Here is a 14,921-nt window from a genome sequence, read left to right as displayed (position 1 = left end):
ACTACAAAAAGTCTAGTTAACATCCATCGCCTTACTTAGTTACAAAATCTTTTCTTTTACTTGTGGTGAGAACTTCAAAGATCTCTTCTCTTAACAGCTTTCAAATATGCAATACAGTATGATTAGCTGTAGTCACCATGCTGTAGATTACATCCCCAGGACTTATTTGTGGCTGGAAGTCTGTACCCTTTGGCCTCCTTCACCCATCTCACTGACCCCCAACCCCTGCCAATTTGTTCTCTGTATTTATGAGTTTGGCTTTTAACGAGAAGAGTCCATATATAAATAAGATCATATGGTATTTGTCTTTCTCTGTCTGACTTATTTCACTTACCATAACATCCTTAAGGTCCATCCATGCTGTTGCAAATGGCAAGATTTCCTTCTTCTTTATGGCTGAATAATAATTATAAATATATATATATATATGTTTGTATATCTATCATCTATCTATAATTTTCTTAATTTTCTTTATCCATTCATCCATCAACGGACACTTAGGTTGTTTCTGCATCTTGGCTCTTGTAAATAATGCTGCAATGAACATGGGGGTGCAGATACCTTTTCAAGTTAGTGTTTTTGTTTTCTTTGGACAAATACACAGAAGTGGAATTACTGGATTAGACTTTCTTCTTTTTTAATGTAAGCATTTAAGCTTCTCCATTTCTCTAACAATCTTTCTAACTGCATCTCTAAAGTTTTGGTATGAAGTATTTTCATTATTGCCTAGTTTCTTCATATTTTCTAAATTTCCTTATGATTTTGCTTTGACCTGTGAGTTATTTTATTTATTTTTTTTTTGCGGTACGCGGGCCTCTCACTGTTGTGGCCTCTCCCGTTGCGGAGCACAGGCTCCGGACGCGCAGGCTCAGCGGCCATGGCTCACGGGCCCAGCTGCTCCGCGGCATGTGGGATCTTCCCGGACCGGGGCATGAACCCGCATCCCCTGCATCGGCAGGCAGACTCTCAACCACTGCGCCACCAGGGAAGCCCTTGAGTTATTTTTTTAAGTGTGCTTTTTACATTTTGAAGAAAATGGAGTTTTATTTATTTATTTAATTTTTGGCTGTGTTGGGTCTTTGTTGCTGCACGCGGGCTTTCTAGTTGCAGTGAGCAGGGGCTACTCTTCGTTGCAGTGCGCGGGCTTCTCATTGTGGTGGCTTCTCTTGTTGCAGAGCATGGGCTCCTGGCACACAGGCTTCAGTAGTTGTAGCGCACGGGCTTATTTGCTCTACGGCATGTGGGATCATCCCAGACCAGGGCTCAAACCCGTGTCCCCTGCATTGGCAGGCGGATTCTTAACCACTGCACCACCAGGGAAGTCCGAAAATGGAGTTTTAAATACTATCTTTCGGTTATTGATTTCTAACATAGTTGCATTGTAGTCAGAACATGTTGCCTATATGACAGCCATTCTTTGATGGTTGTTGAAATTTTCTCTGTGGTCTACTAAATGTTAAGTTTTTGTAAACGTTCCTATGTATTTGAGAAGAATATCTGTTTGCTAATTTTTGGTTGCAGGGTTCTATGTTCAAATCTATGGTTTGTCGATATATTAATTACTGAGAGAATCATTAAAATCTCCCACTGTGAAGACATTCAACATCTGTAGATTTCTCCCTGCAGCTAGAGTTCTGTCAACTTTTGCTTTAGGTTTTGAGGCTGTTTTATGAAACAAGTGTAGTATCATTTTGCCTTCTTGGTGAATTGAACTGTTTGTGTAGTGACCCTCTTAATTCCAAGTAATGTTTTTAGCCACAGTATCAATTTTGTCTCATATTAATAGAGCTATCCCAACTTTTTTTTACTATTGCTATTTTAGACTGTGGTAGATTACACATAACATAAAATTTACTATCTTAATCATTTTTAACTGTACCGACTTTCTTTTTTTTTTTGCGGTACGCGGGCCTCTCACTGTTGTGGGCTCTCCCGTTGCGGAGCACAGGCTCCGGACACGCAGGCTCAGCGGCCATGGCTCAAGGGCCCAGCCGCTCCGCGGCATGTGGGATCTTCCCAGACCAGGGCACGAACCCACGTCCCCTGCTTCAGCAGGTGGACTCTCAACTGTTGCGCCACCAGGGAAGCCCCCGACTTTCTTTTGGTTAGTACTCACTGTGGGGATCTATCTTACTTTCAAACTCCTTGTGTTCTTATGTTTTAAGTGGGTCTCTATTAAACATAATTAGATTTTGTTTTGTCATCCAATCTGAGTAACTACATAACCGCATTAAGTCCATTTACATTTATTGTGATTATTGTTCTGTTAGAGTTTATTTCTGCCATCATGTGTTATGTTTTTTCATTGTCCTGCTTCTTCTTTGCTTCCCTTTCTGCACTCCTTTCCTGCCTTCTTTTATGATAGATTGACTAAACTTTTTAAAAAGTACACTCTTTTCCCTCTCATGGCTTAGATCTTAGAATCTTTCTGATTCTTTAGTGGTTACCCATAAAAATGCTAACATGCATTCTTCTCAAGATCTAACATTCTTTACTGTTATTCTCCTTTCCAGGGATACTTAGTATGCTGTTATCTAAAATCACCCTTTCTCTTTCTGAGGGTTATTTTTTCTGGTATTTTAGTTCTAGCTTACTTTTCCTCTACTAAATTAGTCATTGGTACTATTACTTGATACAGTCAATGTTTGTTTATATTTACCTACACATTTACCAATTTCTTTTCTCATTATTCTCTGGGCTTCCTTTGGGGATAATTCTCCTTTTTCTTAAAGTGCACGCATTAGAAGGGCGTCAGTGGGTGTCTCTGGTGGCACACACTCTCAGTTTCTGTTTGCCTGAAACGTCTTTGTTGCGCCCTTGTTTTTGAATCATAATTTCAGCTGACTGACACTTTGACGTTATTGCTGGTTGACATCTCTCAACACTTTGAAGTTACTTCACTGTTTCTGGCTTCCATTGTTGCTGTTGTTTAATTGTCATTACTTTTATAGAGAATTTATGGTTTTGGGTTGGGGAAGCACTGTTTTTAAGATCTTTTCATTTTTGATTTTCTGAAATTGTACAACAAAGTATGTATCCAGATATGAATTGCTTTTATCTTGTTTGGGATTTGTTCTTCCTGTACCTGAGGATTCACATCTTTCATCATTCTGGAAAATGATGAAAACATCTTGGCCATTATCCCTTCATATATTCCATCTCCCTCATTCTCTCTCTCTCTCTCTTTTTTTTTTTTTTTTTTTTTTGCGGTACGTGGGTCTCTCACTGTTGTGGCCTCTCCCGTTGCGGAGCAAAGGCTCCGGACGCGCAGGCTCAGCGGCCATGGCTCACAGGCCCAGCCGCTTCGCGGCATGTGGGATCTTCCCAGACCGGGGCACAAACCCGTGTCCCTTGCATCGGCAGGCGGACTCTCAACCACTGTGCCACCAGGGAAGCCCCCATTCTCTCTATTTTTGACTTTTGCAATTAGCAATATAATAGGCCTTCTCACTCTCTCTTCCTGGTCTGTTATACTCTTTCTTGTCTACTTTTTGTCTCTCTGTACTGTGTTCTCATTATTTTTCTCTAGTTCTTTGTTTCAGTTCACTGATTCTTGCTTTAGCTTTGTCTAATGTGCTATTTAATCCATCCATTGAGTTTTTAAATTAGGTAATACATTTACCAAGATTCAAAAATCAAAACAATATAAAAAGATATATAGTGATTAAACTCCTTCCTGCTCCTTTACCCACCTGCCCCCGCTCTAACTTACCTCCACAGGTGCCACTTTTTTCCTTTTCTTTTTTCTTATTTTTAGTTTCTTTGGTGTCTTCTCAGAATTTTTTCACACTGATACAAGCAAATACTAGTAGAAATGTTTTCTTATTTTCTCCCTTTCTCACACAAAAGGAAGCATGTTATACGTCTTGCTTTGTACTTTGATTTTGTTATTAAATAGTATAGTTTGGAGATATTTACATATCAGCACATAGTTTCCTCATTCTTTTATTTTTAAACACTTGCATAGTATTTTATTATATGGATGAACAATAACTTATTTGACCAGCCTCCTATTGATGGACATTTGAGTTCTTTACAGTCTTTTTCTCTTACAAACAATGCTGCAGTGAATAACCTTGTACATATCTTATTTTGGATATGTGCAGGTGTATCTGTGTATAAATTTCCAGAGGTTGAATTGCTGGGTCAGAACCTTATATATGTTCAATTTTGTTATAAACTACATGTATACATGCACACATGCATACACATATACATATATATATATATACACATATGTTACACATATACATATAGAATATATATATACATACATATGTACATATATACATATATATACCCTCCATAGGGCTGGCATCAGTTTTCACTCCTACAGCAATGCATGAGTGGACCTGTTTTCCTTAGCCTTATCTACGGAGTATGTGGTCAAACTTCCAGATTTTTGTCTAGTTCATTTTTACTTTCAATGATTTATTATTTACTTATAAACTCTCTGTTTCATTCTGTTCCAACTTTTGTGATTATGTTTTCTTTTCCTTTAAAAAAGTTTAGAAACATTCAAACATACTCATTTAAAGTTTTATGTCTAGTCATGCCAATACCTGTAACCCTTGGTGTATCAAATCCTTTATGTTGTTATATCAGCTCACTCCCCCCTCTTAGTGGCTTGCATCCTTGAGCGTTTTGCTTGTAAGTTTAGATTGTGAGCTCATGCTTGATTGCCTTTATTTGTGGGAATCCCACAAAGCCTGGGTTGAGAAATTCCTCCAAAGTAGGTTTGCTTTGGTTTTATGAGGCACCTCCCAGTTTTACCAACCCATCTATTTGTATTAATTTTTTGGCTTGGCATACTAACCCATACATGTGGTGTAAATTTGAACCTCAAATGAAGGGGGAGGGGTAGGTCTGTGGTTATGATGTTTTAGGAGAGATTTTGTCCTTCCACTCAGATTTGAGAGTGAGACAAACAAATATCTTTCTTGACTGCCTTTCCCAATAAATACTTTCTCTTTCTAGTCTCCCCTTTCATTGACATTATTAACCCTTTGAGCAGTTATTTAGGTTTTATGTGGGATGATCTCAGCTTCATTTCCCCTACCCCACCCCCGTCCTTAAGACATGATTGCCTTTTACTCCTCTGGTCATTATAACTTGGGCTCTGGTTTTCCTGGATAGGCCCATGCCCTCAGGGCATCCATGGCTGGTCTGCCTGCTTTCCTCCCTAGTTATTACTTCTTTGGTTTTGGCTCCTTGGGATTTCTCTTACTTATTTTAAATCTCATCTATGTTTTCTGATACATGTCACTATATTTAATTTGACCTTTCTAGGTGTTTTGCAGCAGGGGAGATTTTAAGGATAATTATTCTATAGTATTTGATCTCACAAATATTATTCATTCAATAAATGTTTTATTCATATTTATTCAAATATTCCTATTATTCAAATAAAATAGCACCTACTATGTGCTAGACTATTTTATTCTATTTTTTCTATTTTATTCCAAAAGATTCAAAAGCCTCTGATAAGTATAGCAACCACCAGCGAATTCATACACCATTAAATTAATGGAAAGTTTTTCCTGTTTTAACAAAGAGATCTAAGCATGGTGGATGCTGACATTTTCATGTGAAATCAACCCAACTTGGACAGCACTGAGAGGGCATTTGTAACACCCTTGCTTTGAGGTTCACCCCACCACATTAATATCTACTGAGAAGTCTCTATTAATAAAACAGGAATCTAGAATGCTAATGTGTATATCATAGAAATGAGTAGTAGAAGTAGAATCTCCTTTTTTTTTTTATCAACAGAGATAATGAGGGTTGCTGTAAGGATATATCACTGTGGGAATCTTTCAGAGTGCTGCAACTACAAAGACATCAGGCTCCTCCCTCTCTCCTGTCCTTTCTGTATTTCTCTTTCAGACTTTGCAGTCTTTCGTCTCCTCTTCTTTCTCTGCTCCGTTCTTCACTTTGCACTAGGTGCCTTCTTGGGTCACTCATTTGCTTCAATGGTCCCTTCATGGCTGTTTAAACATGGCAGCCCAGCCTTCCCAGTTGGCTCCCATGGCTCACTCTTTTGATTTTGTATAGCATGGACTTTACAGTTTACAAAGACTGTCACATACGTTATTGAATGTACCCCTAACAATGTTGTGACATAAGCAGAATGTTGTTATTCCTAATTATTTTATTTAATGAAAGACTGAGACCCAGCAAGAAGTACTTGCCCAGCATTACACAGCCAACAAGTGACAGAGCAGGGACCAAACCCAGGTTTTATGGCTCAAGGCTGGGTCTTTCTCAGAAGCCCAGTTCACATACAGCTGCCTAGTAAGTCCACATCCAAGTGAAATTCCAACGTCTGGAAAAATTGGATTTCTAACTGATCAGTGAGCTCCCGATTTTCTGATATTTCTATTAAAGAACCGTAGGTCTGGGATTTCTCTGTGAGAGTGGTGGCCTCAGATTATAGAGTTTAGAAAATTGATGTGGGTTTTGTGAATGTCTTGAGGGCCATGCTTGGCCATGTTTGGGAGTTTTGTAATGGGTTACTAGTGGCCAAGGCTTGTGAAAATTTAAACGTCTCACTGAGCTTAAAGCTGAATGGAAAAAAAAAAAAAAAAAGAAGCTCTGAGTAAGAGTCTGACTAATGGCTCTTTGGAAGAAATAGAGCAGTGTAGGAGACTTTTCCATGTGCCTTTCAGCTAGAAAAGTTTTGTCTTAAAACCCTGAAGCCTTATGCATTTGACCAGCACAAAGTACTGTGCACATTCATCTGTTGTAACTCACCCATGAAGTCTTTACTGACCACCTACTATATGCTAGGTGCTGATGATTACAGAGCCACACAAGATAGGATTCTGTCTTTAATGGGGACTACAGTCCGGAGAAGTTTTAGCACCGTGGCTGAGTTTATAGTCTTGGGAGCCAGACTGCCTGGTCAAAATCACTGCTGTATCCCAACTAACAATCAACCTTGGATAAGTATCTAATCTCTTTAAGCCTCAGTGTCCTCATATGTAAAATAAGGCCAATAATTGTACCTATCCCACTATGCCTGTAACTCAAAGTATTGCTGTGGAGATTAAAAGGTAATGTATGTACAGGGCTTAGCACAGAGTAAAAGATCTAAATAAAAGGTAGGTCATTGGCATAAAATTTTAAAGGGGGTTTGGGATATGTGGCTTAGAAATGAGGAGCTTCAGTGGTCCAGAGTAGTGGTTTTAGGTTCAGTTAACCCACTGATGTCACAGGACTCAGACGCTCTTGACGGATTGGTAGGTGGCAGACATGGCGCATTGGTAGGTGGCAGACATGGTTTTCAGGGGGCAGGATAGCAGGAGCAATGGCATGGAGGCAGGAAAGAGAGAGACCCACATCAAGGAAATAGCTTGTGTTTATGAGTAGGACTAGTATGTAGGAAAAATGGGTAGGTATTAATGATTATAATTATTATAAATATCCCATATTTAACACTATCTGCCAGGCACCTTGAGAAGTGCTTTAAAATTATGATGTAAATTAATCCTCCCAGTAGCACATGAAATCTCCCCATGAAACGTTGAAAGTTGCCAGCCAAATATCCGTTTTAGGACAAAGCCCTACACTGAGGAGAAATGGCTGGGAGTGGAATCCAAACCAAACAGGACAGTGAGGAACCAAGTAAAGAGAAAATCCAGATGAAAGTAGGGGAGTGTAACAGGAAGCAGTTCTCAAGCTCCTCCGAAGCCACATCTTAAAGCCATTTTCCAGTACAACAGAAGGGGGAGCCCTAGAGCCATGAATCTTGGCCAAGAAATCTGCCCATTCTTCCTATTCAGGAGTACAGGGAAACCTACCTCACTTAAACACGGGCAACAGAAAAGAGTTGAGGGAAGGAAGCCAGCCCCACTCAGTGTTCTAATAAGAAAAGGGACTAATGAGCATAAACAGGTCCTCAGACAATGAGGTTCTCTGGAAAGGCATGCCTACAAAACAAATGACATTTTTACTTTAATATTTCAAAATGAGCTAAAAGAATTTTTTTGAAAAATGACTGAAGGTATGAAATTAAAGCATAACACAGGATCATAAAAATTCATAAATGAGGGCCTTCCCTGGTGGCGCAGTGGTTGAGAGTCCGCCTGCTGATGCAGGGGACACGGGTTCGTGCCCCGATCCGGGAAGATCCCACATGCCGCGGAGCGGCTGGGCCCGTGAGCCATGGCCGCTGAGCCTGCGCGTCCGGAGCCTGTGCTCCGCAATGGGAGAGGCCACAACAGTGAGAGGCCCACGTACCGCAAAAAAAAAAAAATTCATAAATGAGATAATTGGACAAAAGGAAGAATTGAAAAGAGTTCACATAGAATTTAGTAAGGAGAAACTATTTTTCTTTTCTAAAAAGAAAAACCATCTCAGAAATGAAAACTAGAGTGAATACCAGAGTGAATAAATAACACAAATAATATCATAAGGGAAATAGAAGATGAAAAGAAGGAAAAAGAAATAAAAATAAACTGGAGAATGGGGGGAGAAAAGATATGAGAGAAAATGATAGGTATGGAAGAGAAGATCCAGCCTGTATGTAAAAGAGCATCTTCTTTTAAGGGCACATTGAACATTTCTCTAAATTGTTTATCTATTGGGCCATAAAATAAGTCTCAAAAGTGGAATCAACTTCAATGGATTGAAAGTTTACAGAGAATGCTCTGTTATCTAATGGATTTAGCTAGAAATCAAGAACAAGAACAAAAGAAAATCCCAAGATGTTTGGAAATCAGCCAATATCTTTCAATATGACCCTAAGACAAAGAGTAAATTAGAAAATACTTTGAACTGGATGATAATAAAAATACAAAATGCTAAAATATGTGGAATGTGACAAAAGTCAAGCTTCGAGGGAAATTTATAGTCATAAATGCATATATTAGAAAAGGAGAAAGATTTACTATCAGTAATTAAAGTATCTATCTCAAGATGCAAAAAAGGGCAACAGATTAAATCCGAAAAGTGTAGGAAGGAAATAATAAAGAGAAGAAATTAATGAAACAGAAAGCAGATATACCATAAAGAAAAATCAATAGCCATAGTTGTTTTTTTTAAATGACAAATAAAATTTATTAACCTTTAGCAAGACATATAGAAAAAGAGAGAGAAGGCACAAATTAAAAAGATCAGGGAAAAAAAAAAAAGATCAGGAATGAAAAAGGTGATATCAGTACAGAGCCTACAAACATTAAAAAGATCATAAGATATTATGGACAATTTCATGCCAATAATTTTGACAATTTAGGTAAAATCAATATTTTCTTAAAACCATAGCTTACCGAAACTAACATGGAAAGAAATAAAAAATGAGAATAAGCCCATACCTAAAAATAAATGCTTTTCCTTTTTAAAATTAAGATTTGTGTACCATAAAAGTCACCCTTTTAAAGTGTAAAATTCAGTGGCATTAAGTACATGCATAGTGTAGTGCAACCATTACCACTATCAGTTCTAGAACATTTTCCTTACCCCCAAAAGAAGCCCATATCTAGCAACTAATCCACTTTCTCTCTCTGTGGGTTTGCCTATTCTGGAAATTTCATATACATGGAATCATATGATATATATATGTGACCTTGTGTGTCTGGATGCCTTCACTTAGCATAAGGCTTTCAAAATTTATCCATGTTGTAGCATTTATCAGTACTCTATTCTTTTCATCTCTGAATAATATTCCATTGTATAGTTATAGTATACAAAATGTGGTATAACTATTTTGTTTACCAATTATCAGGTGATGGGTTGTTTCCACTTTCTGACTATCATGCACAACGGGGCTATGAGTATTCATACACAAGTTTTTGCGCGGACATACATTTTCATTTCTTTGAGGTATATACCTAGGAGTGGAATTGCTGGGTCACGTGGTGACTCTTTTGAGAAATTGCCATCTGCACGTGGGAAGTGGCATCTCGTTGTGGTTCTGATTTGCATTTCCCTAAGAACTAATGATGTTGAACATCTTTTCATGTGTTTATTGGTCATTTTGTATATCTTCTGTGGAATAATGTCTATTCAGGTACTTTGCTCATTTAAAAATTGAGTTATTTGTCTTACTGTTGAGTTGTAAATTTCTTTTATGTATTCTGGATATTAGACCCTTTTCAGATATATGATTTGCAAAAATTTACCCCTGCTCTGTGGGTTGTCTTTTTCACTTTCTTTTTTTTTTTTTGCGGTATGCGGGCCTCTCACTGTTGTGGCCTCTCCCGTTGTGGAGCACAGGCTCCAGACGCACAGGCCCAGCGGCCATGGCTCACGGGCCCAGCCGCTCTGCGGCATGTGGGATCTTCCCAGAGTGGGGCACGAACCCGTGTCCCCTGCATTGGTAGGCGGACTCTCAACCACTGCGCCACCAGGGAAGCCCTTTTTCACTTTCTTGATATTGTTCTTTGAAGTACAAAAGTTTTTAATTTTGATAAATTTCAGTTTATTTATTTTTTTCTTTTGTTGCTTATGTTTTTGGTGTCAAATCTAAGAAACAATAGCCTAACACAAGGCAGGATTGCCTAATCCATGAGGATTTATACCTAAATTTTCTTCTACGAGTTTTGTAATATTAGATTTTAGGTTTAGGTCTTTGATCCACTTTTTTTTCAGGTGATAAATTAATTTTTTAAAAATATCCTAAGAAAATCTCCAATATTAGAAAGAAAAACACAACTGCTATCAATGATAAACATTATCATGAGAAGACATTAGTATGGATATGGAAAATCTACTCCTAAAGCATACAGAGTACAGTCTGAGTGAAGTTGTAATGGTGGAATAAATAGAACTCCTGCTTGCTATTACTTTTTCCTTTCAACTTTATTGAGAAATAATTGACATATCTTGTAAGTTTAAGGTGTAGGTACCGCATGATTTGACTTACCTATGTTGTGAAATGATTACCACAGTAAGTTTAGTTCACATCCTTTGATCCATTTTAATTTTATATATGATGTGAAGTGAAGGTACCACTTCATTATTTTTCCCTGTATGTATAGCAAGTATGTATTCCCAGACCATTTGTTGAAAAGACTAATTTTTCCCCACTGAATGGTTTTGGTACACTTGTTGAAAATCAATTGGCTATAAAAGCATGTGTTTAGGGAATTCCCTGGCAGTCCTGTGGTTAGGACTCCGGGCTTTCATTGACGAGGGTGTGGGTTCAATCCCAGATCAGGGAACTAAGATCCTGCGTGCCGCAGAGCGTGGCCAAAAAGGCATGCATTTATTTCTGGGTCCTCAGTTTTATTTCACTGATATACCTCTATCTATACCACACATAAGAACCTTATGAAGGTCATTCTGAAGGGGCAAGACCTCCAGTTACCAGGAGTGTTTTATTTCCACCATCAAGCTTCTATTCTGTCTGCATGCACTGGCCTTGGAGTCAACTTATCCTCTCCTGTGGCTTCCATTGCCACCCCAGAGGCTGATGATACTCGGATTTCTCCCCAGCCCAGGGATCTGCGGTGGGTTCCATGGGCTGAGTTCCAGAAACCTCAAACCTTTGTTCCAAGAAACTCTTCCCTTTCCCTTCTGAACTTCTCTTCCCCATTTCAGGGGGTGATTCCCACCTGCTCCCAGTCACCAAGACAAGAACCAGTGGGATCATCTTTATTTGCTCCTCGTCCCTCCAGCCCCTTCCCTCAATCCATCAACAGCTGTGTATATTCATCCAACCTCTTGGGTTTGCGTACCCTTTCCTAGACCTGCAGCCGGTAGGGTCAGGCCTCCTCATGTCACCCATGGCCTGTTGCACAGACCCTCATGTGCTCAGATCCTCTCCTGTAGAACAGGTTCATTCCCTGTCCAACCACCTTCCGTGCCTCCCTATCAACTAAGGGATAAACATCCAACTTGGGAAGGGAGCCAAGTAGGAGCTAGGCATGTGGAGGTATAGAATCATGCGAGCAAAGGAGCTGGCAGTGAGGGGAGGGTGCGTACTGTGGATACTGGAGGATTAAAGTTCAAATTTAAAAGTATTGTTTTGAGCATCTATTGGGGCAGACACTGTGTTAAGCACTTAATGTGCATTATCTCATTTAATCCTTACGCAAGGTCACGTAGTAGGCAGCAGAGCTGGGGTTTGAACCCAGGTGGGCTCAGTCCAGAACTCCTGCACTTAACCACCAGATGGCTTCTTTGCAATGTTGCCGGCAGCCAGTCCTGCACAGGGGGTAAAGTGCCAAGGAGGAGAGCAATCCTTGCCTGAACAATCTCTCGCCCTCTTCCCCCGCATTTTCTTGTCCTGCTTCTCATTTTGCAGATGAGGAAAGTGAGGCTGAGCGGTCCCTCAGCCAGCGGGAAGCAGAGCTGGGACTGACACAGACCATCCGACCCCAGAGCTTCCTGGGAGTGTGATCCAACATGACGAACGTGGCACTGACCGAGGAGTGGGGAGGCCTGGCTTCCAGGTTGGTGCACTTGTTTATGCATGAACTGGAGGCGATGGGAAAGTGTCCTGAGTGTCCACCTCTCCATCCGTGCCCAGACTAGCCCTGCCTACTGTCGCGAGGCTGTTGCGAGGCCCAAGGAGCTAGAGCCGGTCAAGTGCTCTAGGGACCGGAAACACGCTGTGTGTGAAGAAAGGCCGGTGAGCAAACCTCAGGGGTCCTTACTGCTGTCCAGCGATGCTGAGGGAGGAGCGTGTCTGAGTGCCCGGAGAAAAGACTAGACCATGAGGGAGGAGGGTCAGGCTTGAGCTGAAGGTGAGAAAACAACTGTTAATGAGTCATCCTTAACAGAATCATCCTGTTATGAAATGAGCATCCTTCAGAGGTAGTGAGCTCCCACCCCTGGGGAGGGGCAAGCAGCTGCTGGAGGGTGTGCACTGGGGGAGACAGGAGCTGAGTCATCTCAGTTCTGAGACCAGTTCATATGGAGATTCTATCTTTCGGAGAGGCTGTGCTTCTCAATGCAAATGGAGTTCTGAGAGTAGACCCTACTATATTTGAAAGTTTATTGTCAACAAGTGGGGAAAATGCTATTTTAGGTTGACCAGCAGATTTTAAAAATTGAAGAATAGTTGATTTACAGTGTTTCAGGTGCACAGCAAGGTGATTTAGTTATACATATATATTTTTTTCAGATTCTTTTACATTATGGGTTATTATAAGATATTGAACTTAGTTCCCTGTGCTATACAGGAGGTCCTTATTGTTTATCTATTTTATATATGGTGGTGTGTATGTGTTAATCCCAAACTCCTAATTTATCTTCCCCCCTTACCCCTTTCCCCTTTGGTAACCATAAGTTTTTATTTTCTATGTGCGTGTGAGTCCATTTCTGTTTTGTAAATAAGTTCATTTGTATCATTTTTTTTTAGATTCCACATATAAGTGATATCATATGATGTTTGTGTTTCTCTGTCTGACTTCACTTAGTACGATAATCTCTAGGTCCATCCACGTTGCTGCAAACTGCATTATTATATTCTTTTTTATGGCCTAGTAATATTCCATTGCCTATAGGTACCACATCTTCTTTATCCATTCCTCTGTCAATGGACATTTAGGTTGCTTCCATGTCTTGGCTGTCGTAAATAGTGCTGCAATGAACATTGAGGTACACGTATCTTTTTGAATTACAGTTTCCATCTTTTCAGGATATGGACCCAGGAGTGGGGTTGCAGGATCATATGGTAACTCCATTTTTAGTTTTTTAAACAATGTCTGTACTGTTTTCCATAGTGGCTGCACCAATTTACATTCCCACCAACAGTGTAGGAGGGTTCCCTTTTCTCCACACCCCCTCCAGCATTTATTATTTGTAGACTTTTGGATGATAGCTGTTCTGATCTGGTGTGTACCAGCAGATTTTTTTGTTTGTCTTCATTTGGTTTGGGGAAGAGCTAAAAGATAGAATTTATCTTTGGGTTAAAGATGGAGCTTTGGTTAAAAATAAAAACCACTTTTGGGCTTCCCTGGTGATGCAGTGGTTGAGAGTCCGCCTGCCGATGCAGGGGACATGGGTTTGTGCCCCGGTCCGGGAAGATCCCACATGCCGCGGAGCGGCTGGGCCCATGAGCCATGGCTGCTGAGCCTGCGCGTCCAGAGCCTGTGCTCCGCAACGGGAGAGGCCACAACAGTGAGAGGCCTGCGTACCGCAAAAAAACCAAAAAACAAAAAATCCACTTTAAAATGGGCCTTTGGAGAAGAGGAAGAGAATAGACCAGATCCTGAGGGACCTTGGGGTCAGGCCTGTGGGTCTGAGGTGGGCAGTGAGGGACAGAATTGTCTTCCCTGTGACTGGGTCCCACAAGAGTCTTCAGGGCCTGGCCTCTGGGGGTGGAGTGGGGAGTGTGATTGTCTCCTGTCCCACCCAGGGTGGGTAACATGCAACATGTCAGCAAGCGGAGGACATCTGGGGATAGCGAGTCAGGAGCCTCTGTGGAGGTGGGCCGCCAGCAGACCCCACGGGCTTCAGATCCAGGGTCCCGCTGAAAGCGTTCTTTGCTGTGGCATAAGGCCCTCTTGAGGATTATAGGAAGGTTTTTGTTGAATGTCATATTCCAGTGGCTGGTACACCTCTTTCTTCAGTTTCCACCAAGAGAGAAATACACTCACGACAGGCATTTTTGTTGTTCCTTGGAACCCCAGAGCAGCTTACTAATCTCAGAGGGACCCGGAACTTTTCCATGAGTAGACCCACCCGGAGAGGGTTATCAGGACTGAGGTGGGTGACAGCGAGGCCAGGACAGCTCTGTTTGGTTCCCAGTGCAGGATGGGTAGGATGGAAGGAAGGCCCCTAAGTGGTCTCAGGAGATTTGGGGTTAGAGCAAAGTCAAGTTCATTGCAGCCCCTTCGCTCCCTGGACAGCAAGGGGCTCTGAGCAGGACAGGCCGGGGCTGAGAGCCATCCAAAGCCCACATCACAGGATCCAGGTAATTAGCAGCAGGCTGTCCTCCTTCTCAGAGCCCAGCAGCTCTAAGAATAAACCCC

At 40.9% G+C, this 14,921-nt stretch overlaps 1 protein-coding gene across 2 annotated transcripts in view; it reads left to right on the top strand.

Annotated features, from left to right (window-relative positions):
* Window positions 1–12,683, top strand: part of PALD1 (phosphatase domain containing paladin 1) — a 140,712-nt gene extending 128,029 nt beyond the window's left edge. The window contains exon 20 of one of the 2 annotated variants that reach the window (XM_067710675.1): window positions 12,248–12,683. The gene's annotated coding sequence lies outside the window, so the exon portion shown is untranslated. The remainder of the gene's footprint in view (window positions 1–12,247) is intronic. The other variant, XM_067710672.1, reaches the window with a different exon arrangement.
* The last annotated feature ends 2,238 nt before the right edge of the window (window positions 12,684–14,921 follow it).

This window comes from Pseudorca crassidens, chromosome 16 (genome assembly GCF_039906515.1).
Source record: "Pseudorca crassidens isolate mPseCra1 chromosome 16, mPseCra1.hap1, whole genome shotgun sequence".
NCBI classification, from domain to species: domain Eukaryota; kingdom Metazoa; phylum Chordata; class Mammalia; order Artiodactyla; family Delphinidae; genus Pseudorca; species Pseudorca crassidens.
This window is presented reverse-complemented; position numbering and strand designations above follow the sequence as displayed.